Here is a 15,563-nt window from a genome sequence, read left to right as displayed (position 1 = left end):
CTCTTGTATACAAACTATATAATCTTTAAAATGTAACATGAAGTATGCCTAAGTGCATATTCTGGCATGTTCTGACTTTTGTATAATTAAAACTTTCATACTTTTATTCTCATGATAACCTCAAGTTTTCTTGAACATTTTCAGATAATGGATGCTTCTGAGGATGAGAATATTAAAAACAGAATCTGTAAATATGAGAGAATTTGTAGCTTATTCCACAACTTTAAAATCACCAGTGGGCTGGTGGGATGACTCAGCAGGTAAAGGTATTATTTCTCACCAAGCCTGAGCTCCAGAACCGGGATGGCAGGAGAAAGCTCCTAATGCCATGTGAATACATGACATGGCATGCATATGGAACTCCCAAATAGACATTACACAGGCACTAAAACTAAATATATGCAACAAAATAGTAAAGTGCCCCAAAAATCAAATCTACCCCAGGGGTTTAGAGAAATCTTTACCTGTCTGTGGTTTCAGTGAGCTTACTTTCCATGCCTCCTCCATGCCAACCACTTAGTGTTCTGGCAAACGCCTTCAGCTTTTCCACTAGCAGGCACCCAACCTAGGCAGCATCCCCTTTCTCCTCTTTATCACAGGCGGCCATGCTGGTTCTGATGCAACCACTGTGCATTAACTAGCCCCCTGTCAGGTTTTGCCACATCAGCTGGGGATGCATTTCCCCTTTAGAGATACAATTTTTATTGCTGCTGTTTTTGTTTTTCTAGACAGGGTTTCTCTGTGTAGCTTTGGAGCCTGTCCCGGAACTCATTCTGTAGACCAGGCTGGCCTTGAACTCACAGAGATCTATCTCCCTCTGCCTCCCGAGTGTGTGTGCCACCACTGTCAGGCTTAGAGATGCAATTAAAAACAAAAAAACAAACAATATTCCATCAGATAATGGGATTATGTGTACTGTATGTTCCAGTTTCAGGAATGCTAAAAAGAAATACACTTGTTGGAAATGCATAAGGCACAATCCCAGGTTTAACCTACACTGACCTTGATGTCCTGAGTAACTGATCACCATGTGGTCTATCCATTTCTCTCTCTTCTTTGCATATTCTCTTCTCTTTCTCCCTCCCTCCCTCTCCCCTCCTCCCTCCCTATGTAGACCAGGCTGGCCTGAGACTCCCAGGACCCGTCTCTGCACCACCCACGGGGCCTCTCTGCATGTATATTGTAGTTTGTTTTGTTTATTTGTTGTTGCTTTTACATCCTGATTTCAGTTTCCCCTCCCTCCTATCCTTCCAATCCCTCTCCCCCTGCCACCGCCCCCTCCCCCAATTCTTTCTCTTTTCTCTTCAGCAAAGGGCAGGCTTCCCATGGTATCAGCCCGCTATGTTATATCAACTAGACTAGGCACCTCCTCTCCTATAAAGGCTGGATGAGGCAATCCGGGTAGGAGGAAAGGGTCCCCCAAAGCAGGCAATAGTCACTGTTAGGAGTCAGTCCCACAAGAAGACCAAGCTACACAACTGTCTCATATATGCAGAGAACCTAACTCAGTCCCATGTGGGCTCCTTGGTTGTCAGTTTGGATGAAGTCTCTCTGATGACAGTTAGGCTAGGCACCAATTTATAGATATAGCAAAATATCATTAGGAATCATTTCACTGACTTTTTTTTTTTTTTTTTTTTTTTTCTAGTCACTTTGGGTTTTATCCTCTATCTCTGGCCTATCCCACCTCTGGTCCTGATGTTCCCGGCAGTGTCAGAGGGAACTCCCTTTTACAGTATGGGTCTAAACTCAAGCTGGACCAGTACTGATTGGTCACACCCACAATTTCCGTGCCACCTCTATCCCAGCACATCTTGAAGGCAGGACAAATTGTAGGTTGAAGGTTATGTGTCTGGGTTGGGGTCCAAATCCCTCCATTGGAAGTCTTGCCTGGTTACAGGAGATAGCCAGTTCGGGCTCCTTATCCCTCATTGCTAGCAGTCTTAGCTAGGGTCACCCCCATAGATTCCTGGGAGTTTCCATTGCTCATCCCTGAGATGCCTCCCACACCCTGTTCCAGTTGTCTTTACCACTTCTCTCCTCCATTCTCCCCCTACCCGATCCCTTCTGTTCCCCTTCGAACCCCTCCATCCAAACACCCTCCACCAGTGATGTCTGCCCTATTACCACGTAACAGTGAGATTGTTATGTTCTCCCCTGAACCCTCCTTGTTACCTAGTCTCTCTAGATCTGTGAATTGTAGCATGTTTATCCTTTACTTTATCCATCTACAAGTGAGTACATACCATGCGTGTCTTTCTGGGTCTGATTTGCCTCACTCAGGATGGTATTTTCTGGTTCCATCCATTTGCCTTCAAATTTCATGTGATTTTTTTTCTTTTTTTTTTTTCTTTTTTTTTGGTTCCAAGACAGGGTGTCTCTGTGTAGCCCTGGCTGTCCTGAAACTCACTCTGTAGACCAGGCTGGCCTTGAACTCACAGAGATCTGCCTGCCTCTGCCTCTCAGTGCTGGGATTAAAGGCATGCACAACCACCATTCAGTGTTTTGTCATTGTTTTTAACAGCTGAATAATACTCATTGTATAAGTGTGCCACATCCCCAATCTGTTTCCTCATGGAGCTACATTTCTTGGTGCTATTTTGTTGGCAGGTCTCACTGTGCAGGTTTTGCCTCTGCCTCTTAGTGCTGGGATTAAAGGTGTATACAACCATGTCCATTTTAATTTATTTTTAACAGTTGCAGGTTTTAAAGATTATATATATGGTAATTTAAATAATGAATTGAAGATTGATCTGAAATTGGTATCTTTGAGAATAGGTTCTCACGGGAAAAACAAAACAAGATTTTGTCCTGAGCTTTTATTCTTTCAGCTTTGGTGAATTTCACTGGTGAGAGAGTCTTGCAGTACTCACAAGATCAACGGGCAAATTATTGGAATTCTCAGTGCTTCAGTGGGCTTGCTTTTAGACAAATAGCGCAACACTGCCCTCTAGTGGTTGATAGAAAGAAGCCATCAAGTATTATTCCGTTTTCAGTTAACAAAGGAGTTTTGTTTTTTTGTTTTTTGCTTTTTTCTTGTTATTGTTTTTTCCCCTTATATACACAGATGCTTCTTACGGATCTTATTGTACTTTGTACTTTCAAATTACGATTTTTATGCTTGTGGGAATTTGTAATTAACAGGCAGCTGCTTTTTTAATTATTGAGTTGTGAACTCTGAGAATTGAGCTAAGCAGTCTTTCTTAGTTGGTGATAAGCAGGGACAGGAAGCCAGGAATGCAGTGTCTCTAGCCAGCATGATGTATGCCAAGCTGAACTTCCTTCTAAATCCAGCCCAGAAGTCTAAGGCATTTGTCAGCCATAGTCCTGAGTTGTGGACTCAGTTGTGCCCAGCAAGGTCACAGCCACTTTGTGTTTTCCACTCAGCCTTGACTTTCCATGACCATTATCTTGAGTAAACACAGGGCTTTGAACTTGGAACTCCTTTTACTCCAGTTAATGCTACAAGAACAAGATGGTTTGGTGATTGAAACATCATCTAGATATTTTGTTACTGTTGTTGATATAAATGAAGATTGACACAAGAAGGAAGAACTTTGTGGAAATACACTCTTTGTCCCTACCTGGCAGCAGCTGTAGCCAGCAGGATCTGATGTAACATGTGGCAGGTGTATGTGCAGTGTTCAAAGGGCATGGCCTTATTTTTATCAAGGCTTGCTGGAATTACTGGAGTTCCACTTTCATCATTGCTCATGGCCCTACAGTAAAACTGTGTTCTTTATGTTTACACCATTCTTATTGTAAACATGAAGCCAGAACATGTAAACACATGAGATGGGGAGACAGGTTAGCCTAGTCAGTGGGTTGACAAACCATTTGTATGTCTCCTTTTTATTTATTTTACTGTGTCACTCTGAAAGCTTTATCAAGGTTGGAAAGATGGCTCAGTGGTCAAGAGCACTTGCTGTTCTTACAGAGGACTCAGATTTGGTTCCCAGTACCCATATGGTGGCTCCTAACAATCCATATAATGAGTGCATATGCACATAAAAGCAGGCAAAACACACACACACACAAAGAAAGAGATTTAACAGTAAATGATTTCACTTGACTAGCCAGTTTTCTAGTCTGCAGTGAGGAAACATGGGATTTGAACTAACGCTTACCAGTTAACTGAAATGAAAGCTAGGTACCAATGACTATGAATGGATTTGGCAGCTTTGTCAGATGCAGGGTAAGATGTAGAGAACAGGCCGGTTTTTGTGTTTTCCATTTCCCAGCATCTGTGGGGAGAGGCAATGTTAAGAACACATGTGAGCATGAGGACTTACTTCCTTTTTCTTCATTTATTTTGTTTTCTTTTCTTTGCATGTGGATTCCATAAAGTCAATATTATTAAGAAGGTGAAACCATTGAGGGAATATTGGGATTTCAATAACTCACAACTGACCTGGACAGAAAGCTCAGTGGTTAGGAACATTTGCTGTTCCTCCGGAGGACCAGAGTTTGAGTCCCAGCATGCATGTTTGATGGCTCACAAATGCCTGTAACTCTAACCTTTTCCAGGTATCTGGAAGTACCCATACACATGGTGTTCACACACACACACACACACACACACACACACACACACACACACACACACACTCACCCCAAAGATAAATCTTTAGCAACAACAAAAACCCTCATTCCTAAGCCAGGAGTGGAGGTGCGCATCTGCAGTCTCAGTGCTGGAGAGGTAGATGCTGAAGAGTCAGTCTCAGACATGCGTAGCTCTCACCTCTCATGTTTGCAGCAGCAGACCATTATAACAAGCCACAGCTGCTTAGAGTTCAGCTGATCGTGGTGCGCCCATACCCAACAGATCCCACTATAGCATCCTGGAAGAGGAAGATGGGAAGAACCATAGGACCAGGACATCGGCAAAGAAGTAGTGTTTTCTATATGACAAGGGAGCTGCCCCCATGAAATCCCAGCAAAATGGCTGCCCAAACAAGACCTGAATAGATATGACACCAGTTTACATGTCAACATGGGTAGGAGACATCTCACTAGATCCCAGCCCTAGGTGAAGAGCTATCAACAAGTCATGGCTGCTGAGAGGAAAGTCAGTCTTTTCTATGAATGAGCTCCCTGGTAGCTTATCCAATCCAAGTGGCCAACCCTAACCACATGTGCCTACAAGCAACACTAAAGGTTGTATATGTTTGTGTATGTATGTATGTCACAATAATGGTTGAAGAATAAGAGGCTGTGCATTTGCAAGGCGGTTCTTGGGACATGGGAAGAGCTGGAGAGAGAAGAGAAAGGGGAAAACGATGTAAACCCAGTACTCCCATTTTTGGGATTTTCAAAAAGCAAATAATTAAAAAGTACATTTAAAAAGAATCCATCATCAGCGTAGGCTACATTTGAGACCTTCTCTCAAAAACAATAACAACAAAAAACCCAGTTCAAACCACATCAAACAAAGTTGTCAATTAGCAGTGTGTGTTTATGATAGGATGACTTTCTTGTGTGTGTGATCATATGCTATTTGTGGAACGGGCACCTGTAGCTTTCTCTGGTTACAAATACACTGCCAGCCTTGTGCTTTCCCTTTGAATTTCAGAGTGTAGAGAAACAACAGTTTTATTATGTTAACCTCACCTTGGGAGTGTTTTTTGTTTGTTTCTATCTAATAGCACAGTGAAACGAAGGTACACATCCCTAGTTTAGACTGGAAGGGCAAGGAAAAACATTTAAATTAATATCAGAAGGACACAGTGGTGCATGCTGGGAGTCTTAGCATCTGAAGTGGAGGAAGGAGAAGGAGGAGTTCAAGCGCAGTCTCAGCTACACCTGGAATTTGAGGCCACTCTGAACTGCATGAGAATCTAACCCTAAGAAACCCAACAAAGAAACAACAAACAAACAAAAATCAGTGTATATTGAGCTGGCTGTGATGATTCATGCCTGTAATCTCCTGACTCAGGAGGGGGAGGCAGGAGGATTGTGAATTTGAGTTCAGTCTAGACTAGTAAAATCTTGTGCCAACAAATAAATAAATAAATAAATAAATAATTTAAAAAAAGCAAGAGGGGAAAATAGTAATTTTTGTTATACAAAGTAACAGGCTTCATTGTGACATTGTTATACATGTACATGATGTATTAGGTACTGGTCACTTGAACTTTTCTCTGTTCCATTCATCTGTCCATATATTGATTGGATTGTTTGTTCTATTGATAATTCCTTTGTATCAGTCAGGGTTTAACCCCCTGACTGATAAGTAAACCGACTCTCCCATTGTGTATGTTCTCTCTTCATCTTCACTCTGGTAATTGTTTCCGTTGTTCTGTAGAATGTTTTAATTCAATGAAATCCCATCTGTCAGGTAGTCCTGGCACTTTAAGTTTTTATTTATTTTTGCAAAGATTCATGTATTTATTTTATGTGTTTGAATATTTTGCATGCATGTGTAACTTAAATGTGCCTGGTGCCTAAGGAGGACAGACAAGGACATTGAATGCCCTGGAACCAGAGACACTGATAGTTGTGAGCCACCGTTGGGTGCTGGGACTTGAACCTGGGTCCTCAGCAAGAGCAGTAAGTGCTCTTGACCACTGAGCCATCACTCCAGTCCCCAGGGATCTTTATTTATTTAGTTGATTAATTTTTTTAGATTCATTTATTCTATATGTATATGTCTTTTGCCTGCATGTACATATGTGTAACATGTGCATGCCTGGTTTCAAGAAGGCCAGAAGAAGTTGCATCCTCTAGTCCTAGAGCCATGTATGGCTATAAGCCACTATGTGGGTGCTGGGACTTGAAACTGAGACCTCTGCTGCTAGAGCAACAAGTGCTCTAAACTGCTGAGCCATATCTCCAGCCCCAGCTAAAAAAATACAGGGTCTCATTATGTAGTCCAAGTTAGTCTTGAACTTAGGATCCTCCTGCCTCAGCCCCATGCCCCGTCTGGGAGGGCCTTTGGAGACCATCAGGGACAGGGGTGCTCAGATCATGGAGTTTTGTGGTCAGTGGCCTCTCAAGCACTGAGCATATCATCTGAGCTTGATGCAGAGTAAGTACAGTATGTGAGCTCACATGGAGCCCTTACTGAGGCCCAGTCCACACACTTCCAGATTCCAACTTGCTCCCACTATTGACTTTCTCAGCAGAAGGACTGTTTTATCTGTAGGTGAAAGAGGTCTAGAACTAGATTAACTTGGCAACTCAATTTAGTATCTTAATTCTAAGTACAGCTCTCCATTGCCTATTTCACTGTGAGCCAGTGACCTCCCTTAGGTTGCTTCTTGACAACTGGATGAAAATTCCGGAGTAACAGCTCTTTACCTAAATGACCAGCAGAGGGCAGCCAACACTGTCAGATCACGACGGTTCTACAGGCTGCAGAATCACAGCTTCTCAGGGCTTTTGCAATTGCAGCTTCAGAAAGGAAACAAAACAACAACAAAAAAGATTTTGGGTTCTTTAATGTGTCTATAATAACACTTAAATACGATTCTAAGATGAGTGTGGTAGTGCCTACCTTTAATTCCATCACTCAATAGGCAAAGCAGGTGAGTTCCAGGACAGCCAGGGCTACATAGAGAGGGACACTGTCAAAACAAAACCAAAACAAACAAGGTAACAAAAACAACCCCCCCAACATCAAATTACAGTATATGATCCTATAGCATATAGAGACTGTGGATGCGATACATAGAGCCTTGAGCTTATTGGTAGCTTGACTATGTTTTATTGTTGTTGTTGTTTGTTTGTTTGTTTTTGTTTTTCTTGTTTTGTTTTTTTTTGTTTTTTTTTTCAAGACAGGGTTTCTCTGTAACTTTGGAGCCTGTCCTGGAACTCACCCTGTACACCAGGCTGGCCTTGAAGTCACAGATCTGCTTGCCTCTGCTACCTGTTACCATGGCTTTTAAGACAACTTTTAGAGCCTCCCATGGGGATTAGTTAGGTTTCTATTTCTGTAATAAAACACCAAATGTAACTTGGGGAGAAAGTCTTACACTTCCTTGCCATAGTCCATCATTGAAGGAAGTCACGGTAGTAATTCGAGGCAGGAACCTGGAGGCAGGAACTGAAGCAAAGCCATGGAGAGGTGCTGCTGACTGGCTTGCTTCTCGTCTTGCTTCTCATGACTAACTCAGCCTGCTTCTTTCTTTCTTTCTTTCTTTCTTTCTTTCTTTCTTTCTTTCTTTCTTTTTTCTTTCTTTTTCTTTCCTTCCTTCTTTCCTTCTTTCCTTCTCTCTCTCCCTCTCCCGTCCCTCCCTCCCTCCCTCCTCCCTCCTTCCCTCTCTTCCTTCTTTCTTTCTTTCTTTCTTTGTGGTTTTTGAGGCAGAGTTTCTCTGTGTAACAGCCCTAGCTGTCCTGGAAAACTCACTCTATAGGCCAGGCTGGCCTCAAACTCACAGAGATCTGCCTGCCTCTGCCTCCCCAGTGCTGGGATTAAAGGCATGTGCCACTATTGCCTAGCTCAGCCTGCTTTCTATAACACCCAGGATCCCCAGCCCACAGGTAGCACTGCCCACAGTAAGTTGGGCCCTCCCACAATAATCATCAATCAAGGAAATGCCCTGGGGCTGGTGAGATAGTTCAGTGGTTAAGAACACTGGCTGCTCTTCCAGGGGAGCTGAGTTGAATCACATGGTGACTCACAACCATCTGTAATGAGATCTTGTGCCCTCTTCTGGCCTGCAGTCATACATGCAGGCAGAACACTCTATACATAATAAATAAATCTTAAAAAAGAAAGAAAGAAAAGACAATGTCCCATAGACTTGCCCACAGGCCAATCTGATGGAGGCATTCTCTCCCTCTAAGATTACTCTAACTTGTGTCAATTTGACAATAACTAGCCAGGACAGAGACGATGCTGTAGGATGGGCAGGCACTGGTCCCACCTTAGTCTTTGTTTCTAGTTCTCTTATTTTATTCATTTCTGGTCCAGTTTTCATAGCCAAACTGAAATTCCTTTCCTCATAATAAGGTAGTTTCTTCCTTCTTGGTTGTCAGGGAGCATTCTATACTTTCACATTCTTGGGTGCAATTCCTAAGTCTCAAAGTAGTTCTGCACTGCCTAATGTCGTTACTTACATAATGCCTGCTCTATTTCCTCTGTCCTGCAGAGAGAATTGCCTTTTTTTTCTTTTTTCTTTTCAATTTTAGATATACAAAATAAACCCAAGAGATTTTGTAATGTGGAAATGTTTTCTGTGTGCATGCTCAGATGACTGTGTGTGCATATGATTATCTGTGTGATGTGTTAGCTGAAAATGATTTTATCAAATGATCTATTACTGTGCAATTGAAAAACCTTGCTCTGTAATAGCCTGTGTCTACAAAACACAAACCTATCTATTAGACACTCACACAGTGACTGAACTATAAGCTACCAGAGGGCAGTCAGGATTTTGTGTGGGTTCTCTCTAAGGTCACCTAAATTCTTCTGTTGTCTACAAATGACTTCTTTCTGATAGGCACTGCATACCCTGGGGTTCTAGGCTGTGTCTCCTGACCCTGGGAGAGTTCTGTCTGTGGACTCATTTACCTTGGGTACTTTTTGTCACTGTGTAGTTATTACAGATCTGCTGGGGCTGGAGCTATTATGAGCTGCCTGATATGGGTGCTAGGAACAGAACTTGGATCCTCTGCAAGAGCAATATGTTGCACAGATAATATAAACCAGAGACAGACATTGGGGTTCAAGCTGAAGATCAGAAAAGCAAAGTGGCTAAGCCAGTAGTTCCTACCCTACCAAGCTGAAATGGCAATTCTGAATCCTCAGAGGCAGATGCTCCAAGTTCCTGTCTCCTCCCACATTATATTCCTTTCTCTTCCCAGCCATATCACTCCTGTCTCCACCTCCCTAGTGCTGGGATTAAAGGCATGAGCTCTGTTACTCTTTAGACTGATTCACTCTCATGTAGGCCAGGGTGGCCTTGAACTCACAAAGATCCATCGCTTCTGTCTCCAGAGTGCTGGGATTAAAGGTGTGTGCCACCACTATCTGGTTTCTATGGCTAACTAATATGGCTGCTGGAATTAAAGGTATGTATCACCACTGCCAGGCTCTATGGCTGTGGCTAACTTTGCATTTTGATCTCCAGTGGCTTTATTAAATCATAAATAATTTATCACCACAGCAATACAAGCTCTTAATCACTGAAACCATCTCTCTAGCTACTTTAAAAATTTTACATTGAGAATTTCATACGTGCATAGAATGTGTTTTGCTCAAACCCATCCCTTCCCCACAATTCCTCCTTTAATCCTCTTCCCTTCTCCCCTCCAAACTTCAGTTTTTTAAAAACTTACTGAGCCCACATAGTGCTATGTGTGTGTGCTTGGACGCAAGCCCATCTACTGGAGCATGGGTAGATTATGAGGGGCCACTTCCCTGAAGAAAACTTAACTCTCACACTCCCAGCAGCGATTAATGGCCAGTAGTCTCTTGGCTAAGGGACTTGACAGCAGGTGTTATGTATGTTACAGTTGCAGTTTCTGTGAGGTCATGTGTGCAACAGCCCTGTGGCATGCAGCAAATAATGTTTCTCTACAGACATCTGCTAGTTGTGGCTCCCTTCTTCCACAATGACCTCTGAACCTTACATTGTCTTGGTCTCTGCACATTGACCATTCATGAGTCTCTGTGTTAATTGCCACCTACTCCAGAAAGAAGCATCTCTAATAAGAGATGAAAAATGCTCCAATTTACAGGTATAACAATAAGAACATAAGGCTAGTTTGTTACTATGTCCATTTAGCAGAATAATAGCATTAACTTTTCTCCTAGGGCCCATGACTTATCCAGTCATAGGTTTTTGGCTAAGTCAGTTCCAGACATGAGCTCCTCTTGTGTAGCAAGCTTTTAAAAAAGTGGTCAGGTAGTCAGAAAGTGGTTGGTTATCCCCTTAACGTTCATGCACTATTGAACCAGTAAGCATAGCTAGTTGGGCAAATCATTTGCCTGCCTCAAATATTGTAGCTCTCAGGATTCACAGCTGGGCAAAATTACTACTTTTGTTTCTCAGTAACATAAATAGAACCTTCTAGCACTGTGAAAGCTACCCAATAGGGGTGAAGCTTCTAGGTCAGCTCCAGTTTAGATTCTGCATGTCCTGTGACTCAAGCAAGTGACATCATCATCAGTAGGGTCCCGCCATCAAGCTCTGTAGGGTTCCAAGAGCAACAGCAATAGCCTGTAATATTTGTTTTACAGAATCTCAGTGACCTTACTGACCAAAAACTCAGAAAGAGGTAACTTATATCTCACACTGGGCTTTTTATTTGATAGTCTATAGTGTCTAAGAGAGATGCTGTCCTCAGGCCCTACTTGTCTTTGCTCGTGGTAAAATCCCTGAGGACCTGCACTTTGAGGTGTGCAGGAGGAAGTCATCTATAGCATGTTTCCTGCTGGAGCCCTACTTCTCAGCAACCCCCCCATTTCATGACTTTTATTTGTATGTGTATGGCCCATTGAGGTTAGGGTTTCCTACATGAGCCTAGTTAGGATGTACTTATTGGAGCAAGGGCAAATTATACTACTGAAGAAAATGACACACCTCTTAACAACATTTAACTTCCAGTAGTCCTTCAGGAAGTGGTGGAAGTGGGACCATCCCTTGTCAATGATAGAATGTTGACAGGTCTAATGTTGATAGGCCCAATATTGTGCAGGTCTGGTGCAATGTTTTTCATTTTTATTTTTGAGGTGAGGTCTCATGTAGCCTATTCTGTGACTTCACCTTGAATTTCTGATCCCCTCCCTGCATCTATCACCCAAAGCACTGTGATTATAGTCATGCAGTACCATGCCCAATTGTATGTATTACAGATGGAGGCCAGGGCTTTGTTCATAACAGGAAACTGCTCTAACAATTGAGCTACAACTTCAGTGTTCACATGGACATTTTGTTTGAGACAGGGTCTCACTGTCTAACCCTGGTTGGCTTGGAGCTCACTATATAGGCCAAGCTAGCATCAAACTCAAAGAAGATCCACTTGTCTCTGCCTCCTGAAAGCTATGACTAACGGCATGCACCACCACTCCTGGCATGAACAATTTTGATTGATTTATTGATTCATTCACTCAAGAAGAATGTTCATTAAGTATTAATATCAAACCTGTTGAGAACTGAGTAGATGACTCTCTTATCATAAACAGGGCCCAAGAAGTAAGTGAGAGGCTGTGTTATACCAGATTCAACCACTGCTTCTAGGATTAGGCCCAGGGTCTCAGTTCTGTTCCTTAGTGGCCTTATCTTCCTTGCATAAGTTTCCTTATGCATTTGTCTACTCTTTTCGACCCTAGGTCATCAAACTGCCTTGAGTATTTGACTATCAAGAATATAACCTTTGGAGATCTATTTCATGGTCGTACCAGTAGACACTGTGTAGTTTATGTGTATTTATATAAAGCTTATGTTCTATTCAGCTCCTGAGATCTAAGTTCTAAACTGAATTGCTATATTGAGAGAGATAATACAATCCATCTTTACGGAATAAGGCTCTGGGTCCTATGTAAACCTCTTATAGCGAGGCATAAAATTTTCAGTTCTTTCCCCTAACTTTACATATAAAAAGTACTAGTAAATATCACTAAGTATTCATTAAAACATGATATTCAATACTTGAATAGTTATCCATCATGGGACTGTACCACAAACCGTTTTACCATATTATTAGATAAATTAATATATTCATTTATTTAACATTCTGAGACAAGTTCTCATATTGCACATGCTATCCTCAGACTCATTAAGTAGCTGAGGATGACCTTGAACTCTTGCTCCTCCTACCTCTACCTTCCAAGTGCTACAGGTGTGTGTGACACTATATCCAGTATCTAGTGACATTTTAAATTATTTTATAATCATTTCTCTCTCTCTTTCTCTTTCTCTCTCTCTCTCTCTCTCTCTCTCTGTGTGTGTGTGTGTGTGTGTGTGTGTGTGTGTGTACATGCATGTGTGTACACATGCAGAGAGCAGAAGAGGATCTAAGATCCCTTAGAACTGTAGTTACAGGCATTTTAGGAAATCCTAACTTATTTTGTAGGTGTCAGGATTCAAACTTGGGTCGTCATGAATGCACAGAAAACACTCTCAGCTGCGGATCCATCTCCAGAGACCCAAATAACCTTTTTTTTGGGGGGGGGGCAGTTTCGAGACAGGGTTTCTCTGTAGCTTTGGAGCCTATTCTGGAACTCACTCTGTAGACCAGGCTGGCCTCTGGAACTCACAAAGCTCCTCCTCCCCAGCCTCCCCAGTGCTGGCATTAAAGGCAGGAGCCATTTTGTTAGAGTGCTTTGATGAGTTGAATGTTGCATGTATTTGACAATGTCAAAATGAAACCCATCATTTTGTTTAATTAATATATGCCAAAATTGAAAATATGATTTGATGAGAAACCACATATAGCAATTTCAGGCACATTTAGTTAATTCTTTAGGAATGATTTCTAGAAGATTTACTGAATCTTACTAAGAATGAAATTTTGTCAATTTTCCTTTCCATCACCAATGTATGATTATGGTTTTCCCCTTCCTCCAAAAAGATTTTTTTAAAGAAGTTTTTTTTTCTTTTTTTAAAGATTTTATTTATTTATTTATTATGTATACAACATTCTGCTTCCATGTATATCTGCACACCAGAAGAGGGCACCAGATCTCATAACGGATGGTTGTGAGCCACCATGTGGTTGCTGGGAATTGAACTCAGGACCTCTGGAAGAGCAGGCAGTGCTCTTAACCTCTGAGCCATCTCTCCAGCCCCAAAAAGATTTTTTAATTGATAAAAGTTACATACTTGCTTAGTTATAGTTACACTGAGATATTTTATATTATTTGAGGCTATTGTAAAAGTGTGTTGATTCCCTGATTTCTATTCAGCTTGATTATCATTTGTACATAGGAGGGCTATTGATTTTTTTTTTTTTGAGTTAATCTAGCTATTTGACTGAAGGTGTTTATCAACTGTAGGAATTCCCTGGTAGAGTTTTGGGGGTCACTTATGTAAACTATCATATCATATGAAAATAGTGATACTTCAACTTCTTCCTTTGCAATTTTAGCCCCTTGATTTCCTTTGGTTGTCTTATTGCTCTAGATAGACTTTCAAGTACTATATTGAATAAGTATGGAGGGAGTGGACAACCTTTTCTTGTTCCAGATTGTAGTGGATTTGCTAAGAGTTTTTCTCCATTTAATTTGATGTTGGGTGTTGGCTTTTGTATACTGCTTTTAGATGTATCCCTTGTATCTCTGATTTCTCCAAGACTTTTATCATGAAGGGGTGTTGGATTTTAGATTTTGTCAAAGACGTTTTTCAGAATCTACTGAGATGTTTATGTGGTTTTGTCTTTATTTTGTTCAGTTTGTTTATATGGTGGATTGCATTGACAGATTTTCATATGTTGAACCATCCCTGCATCTCTGGGATGAAGCCTACTTGGTCATGGTGGATGATCTTTTTTATGTGTTCTTGGATTTGGTTTTCCAATATTTTATTGAGTATTTTTGTATCAGTGTTCATGAGTGAAATTAGTCTGTATTCTCTTTCTTGGTTGAGTCTTTGTATGGCTTGGGTATCAGGGTAACTGTGGCCTCATAGAAAGAATTAGATAATGTTCCCTCTGTTTCTATTTTATGAAATAATTTGAAGAGTATTGGTATTAGTTCTTTGAAAGTATGGTAAAATTCTTCACTAAAACTGCCTGGCCCTGGGCTTTTTTTTGGTTGAAAGACTTAACGACTGCTTCTATTTTCTTAGGGGTTGCCAGTCTATTTAAATTGTTTATCTGATCTTGATTTAACTTTGGTAAGTGGTATCTACCAAGAAATTTGTTGCCGGGAGGTGGTGGCACATGCCTTTAATCTTAGCACCTGGGAGGCAGAGGCGGGCAGATCTCTATGAGTTCAAGGCTGGGCTGGTCTACAGAGCAAGTGCCAGGACAGTCTCCAAAGCTACACAGTGTAGTGAGATATCCACCCCGCCTGCACCTGTAGCATTGACTATGCCCGTTTGGACGTGGTCACAGGTGAGGATGTGACAGGTAGTGAATTTAGGTCTGAGGTCCCGCATATGGCTCACTCTTGTGTCTGCCCATGTGGATCCTTAGAGCAGGAACCTGTGGTGGCCATCTGCTTCTTGTGTAAGTGACTTCTCCCCAAAATAAATATTTGATATTTGAACCTAGTTCCATGAATCCTTATCTATGCCTCAAGACAGAGAAACCCTGTCTTGAAAAACAAAACAAAACAAAAATGTCCATTTCTTTTAGATTTTCCAATTTCATGGAGTACAGGTTTTTGAAGTATGACCTAACGATTCTCTATATTTCCTTGGAGTCTGTTGCTATGTCCGTCCCCCTTTTAATTTCTGATTATATTGATTTGGGTATTCTCTCTCTGCCTTTTAGGTAGTTTGAAAAAGGATTTATCAGTTTTGTTGATTTTTCTACTTCTCATACTGGGTCGCCGTGCCCAGCCTTAATACAAGAGGAGGTGCTTAGTCTTACTGCAACTTGATATGCCATGTTTTGTTGATACTCATGGGAGACCTGCCATTTCCTAAACAGATATGGAGGAGAAGTGAATTGGG

Source organism: Cricetulus griseus, assembly GCF_003668045.3.
Source record: "Cricetulus griseus strain 17A/GY chromosome 1 unlocalized genomic scaffold, alternate assembly CriGri-PICRH-1.0 chr1_1, whole genome shotgun sequence".
Taxonomy (NCBI): Eukaryota; Metazoa; Chordata; class Mammalia; order Rodentia; family Cricetidae; genus Cricetulus; species Cricetulus griseus.
This window is presented reverse-complemented; position numbering follows the sequence as displayed.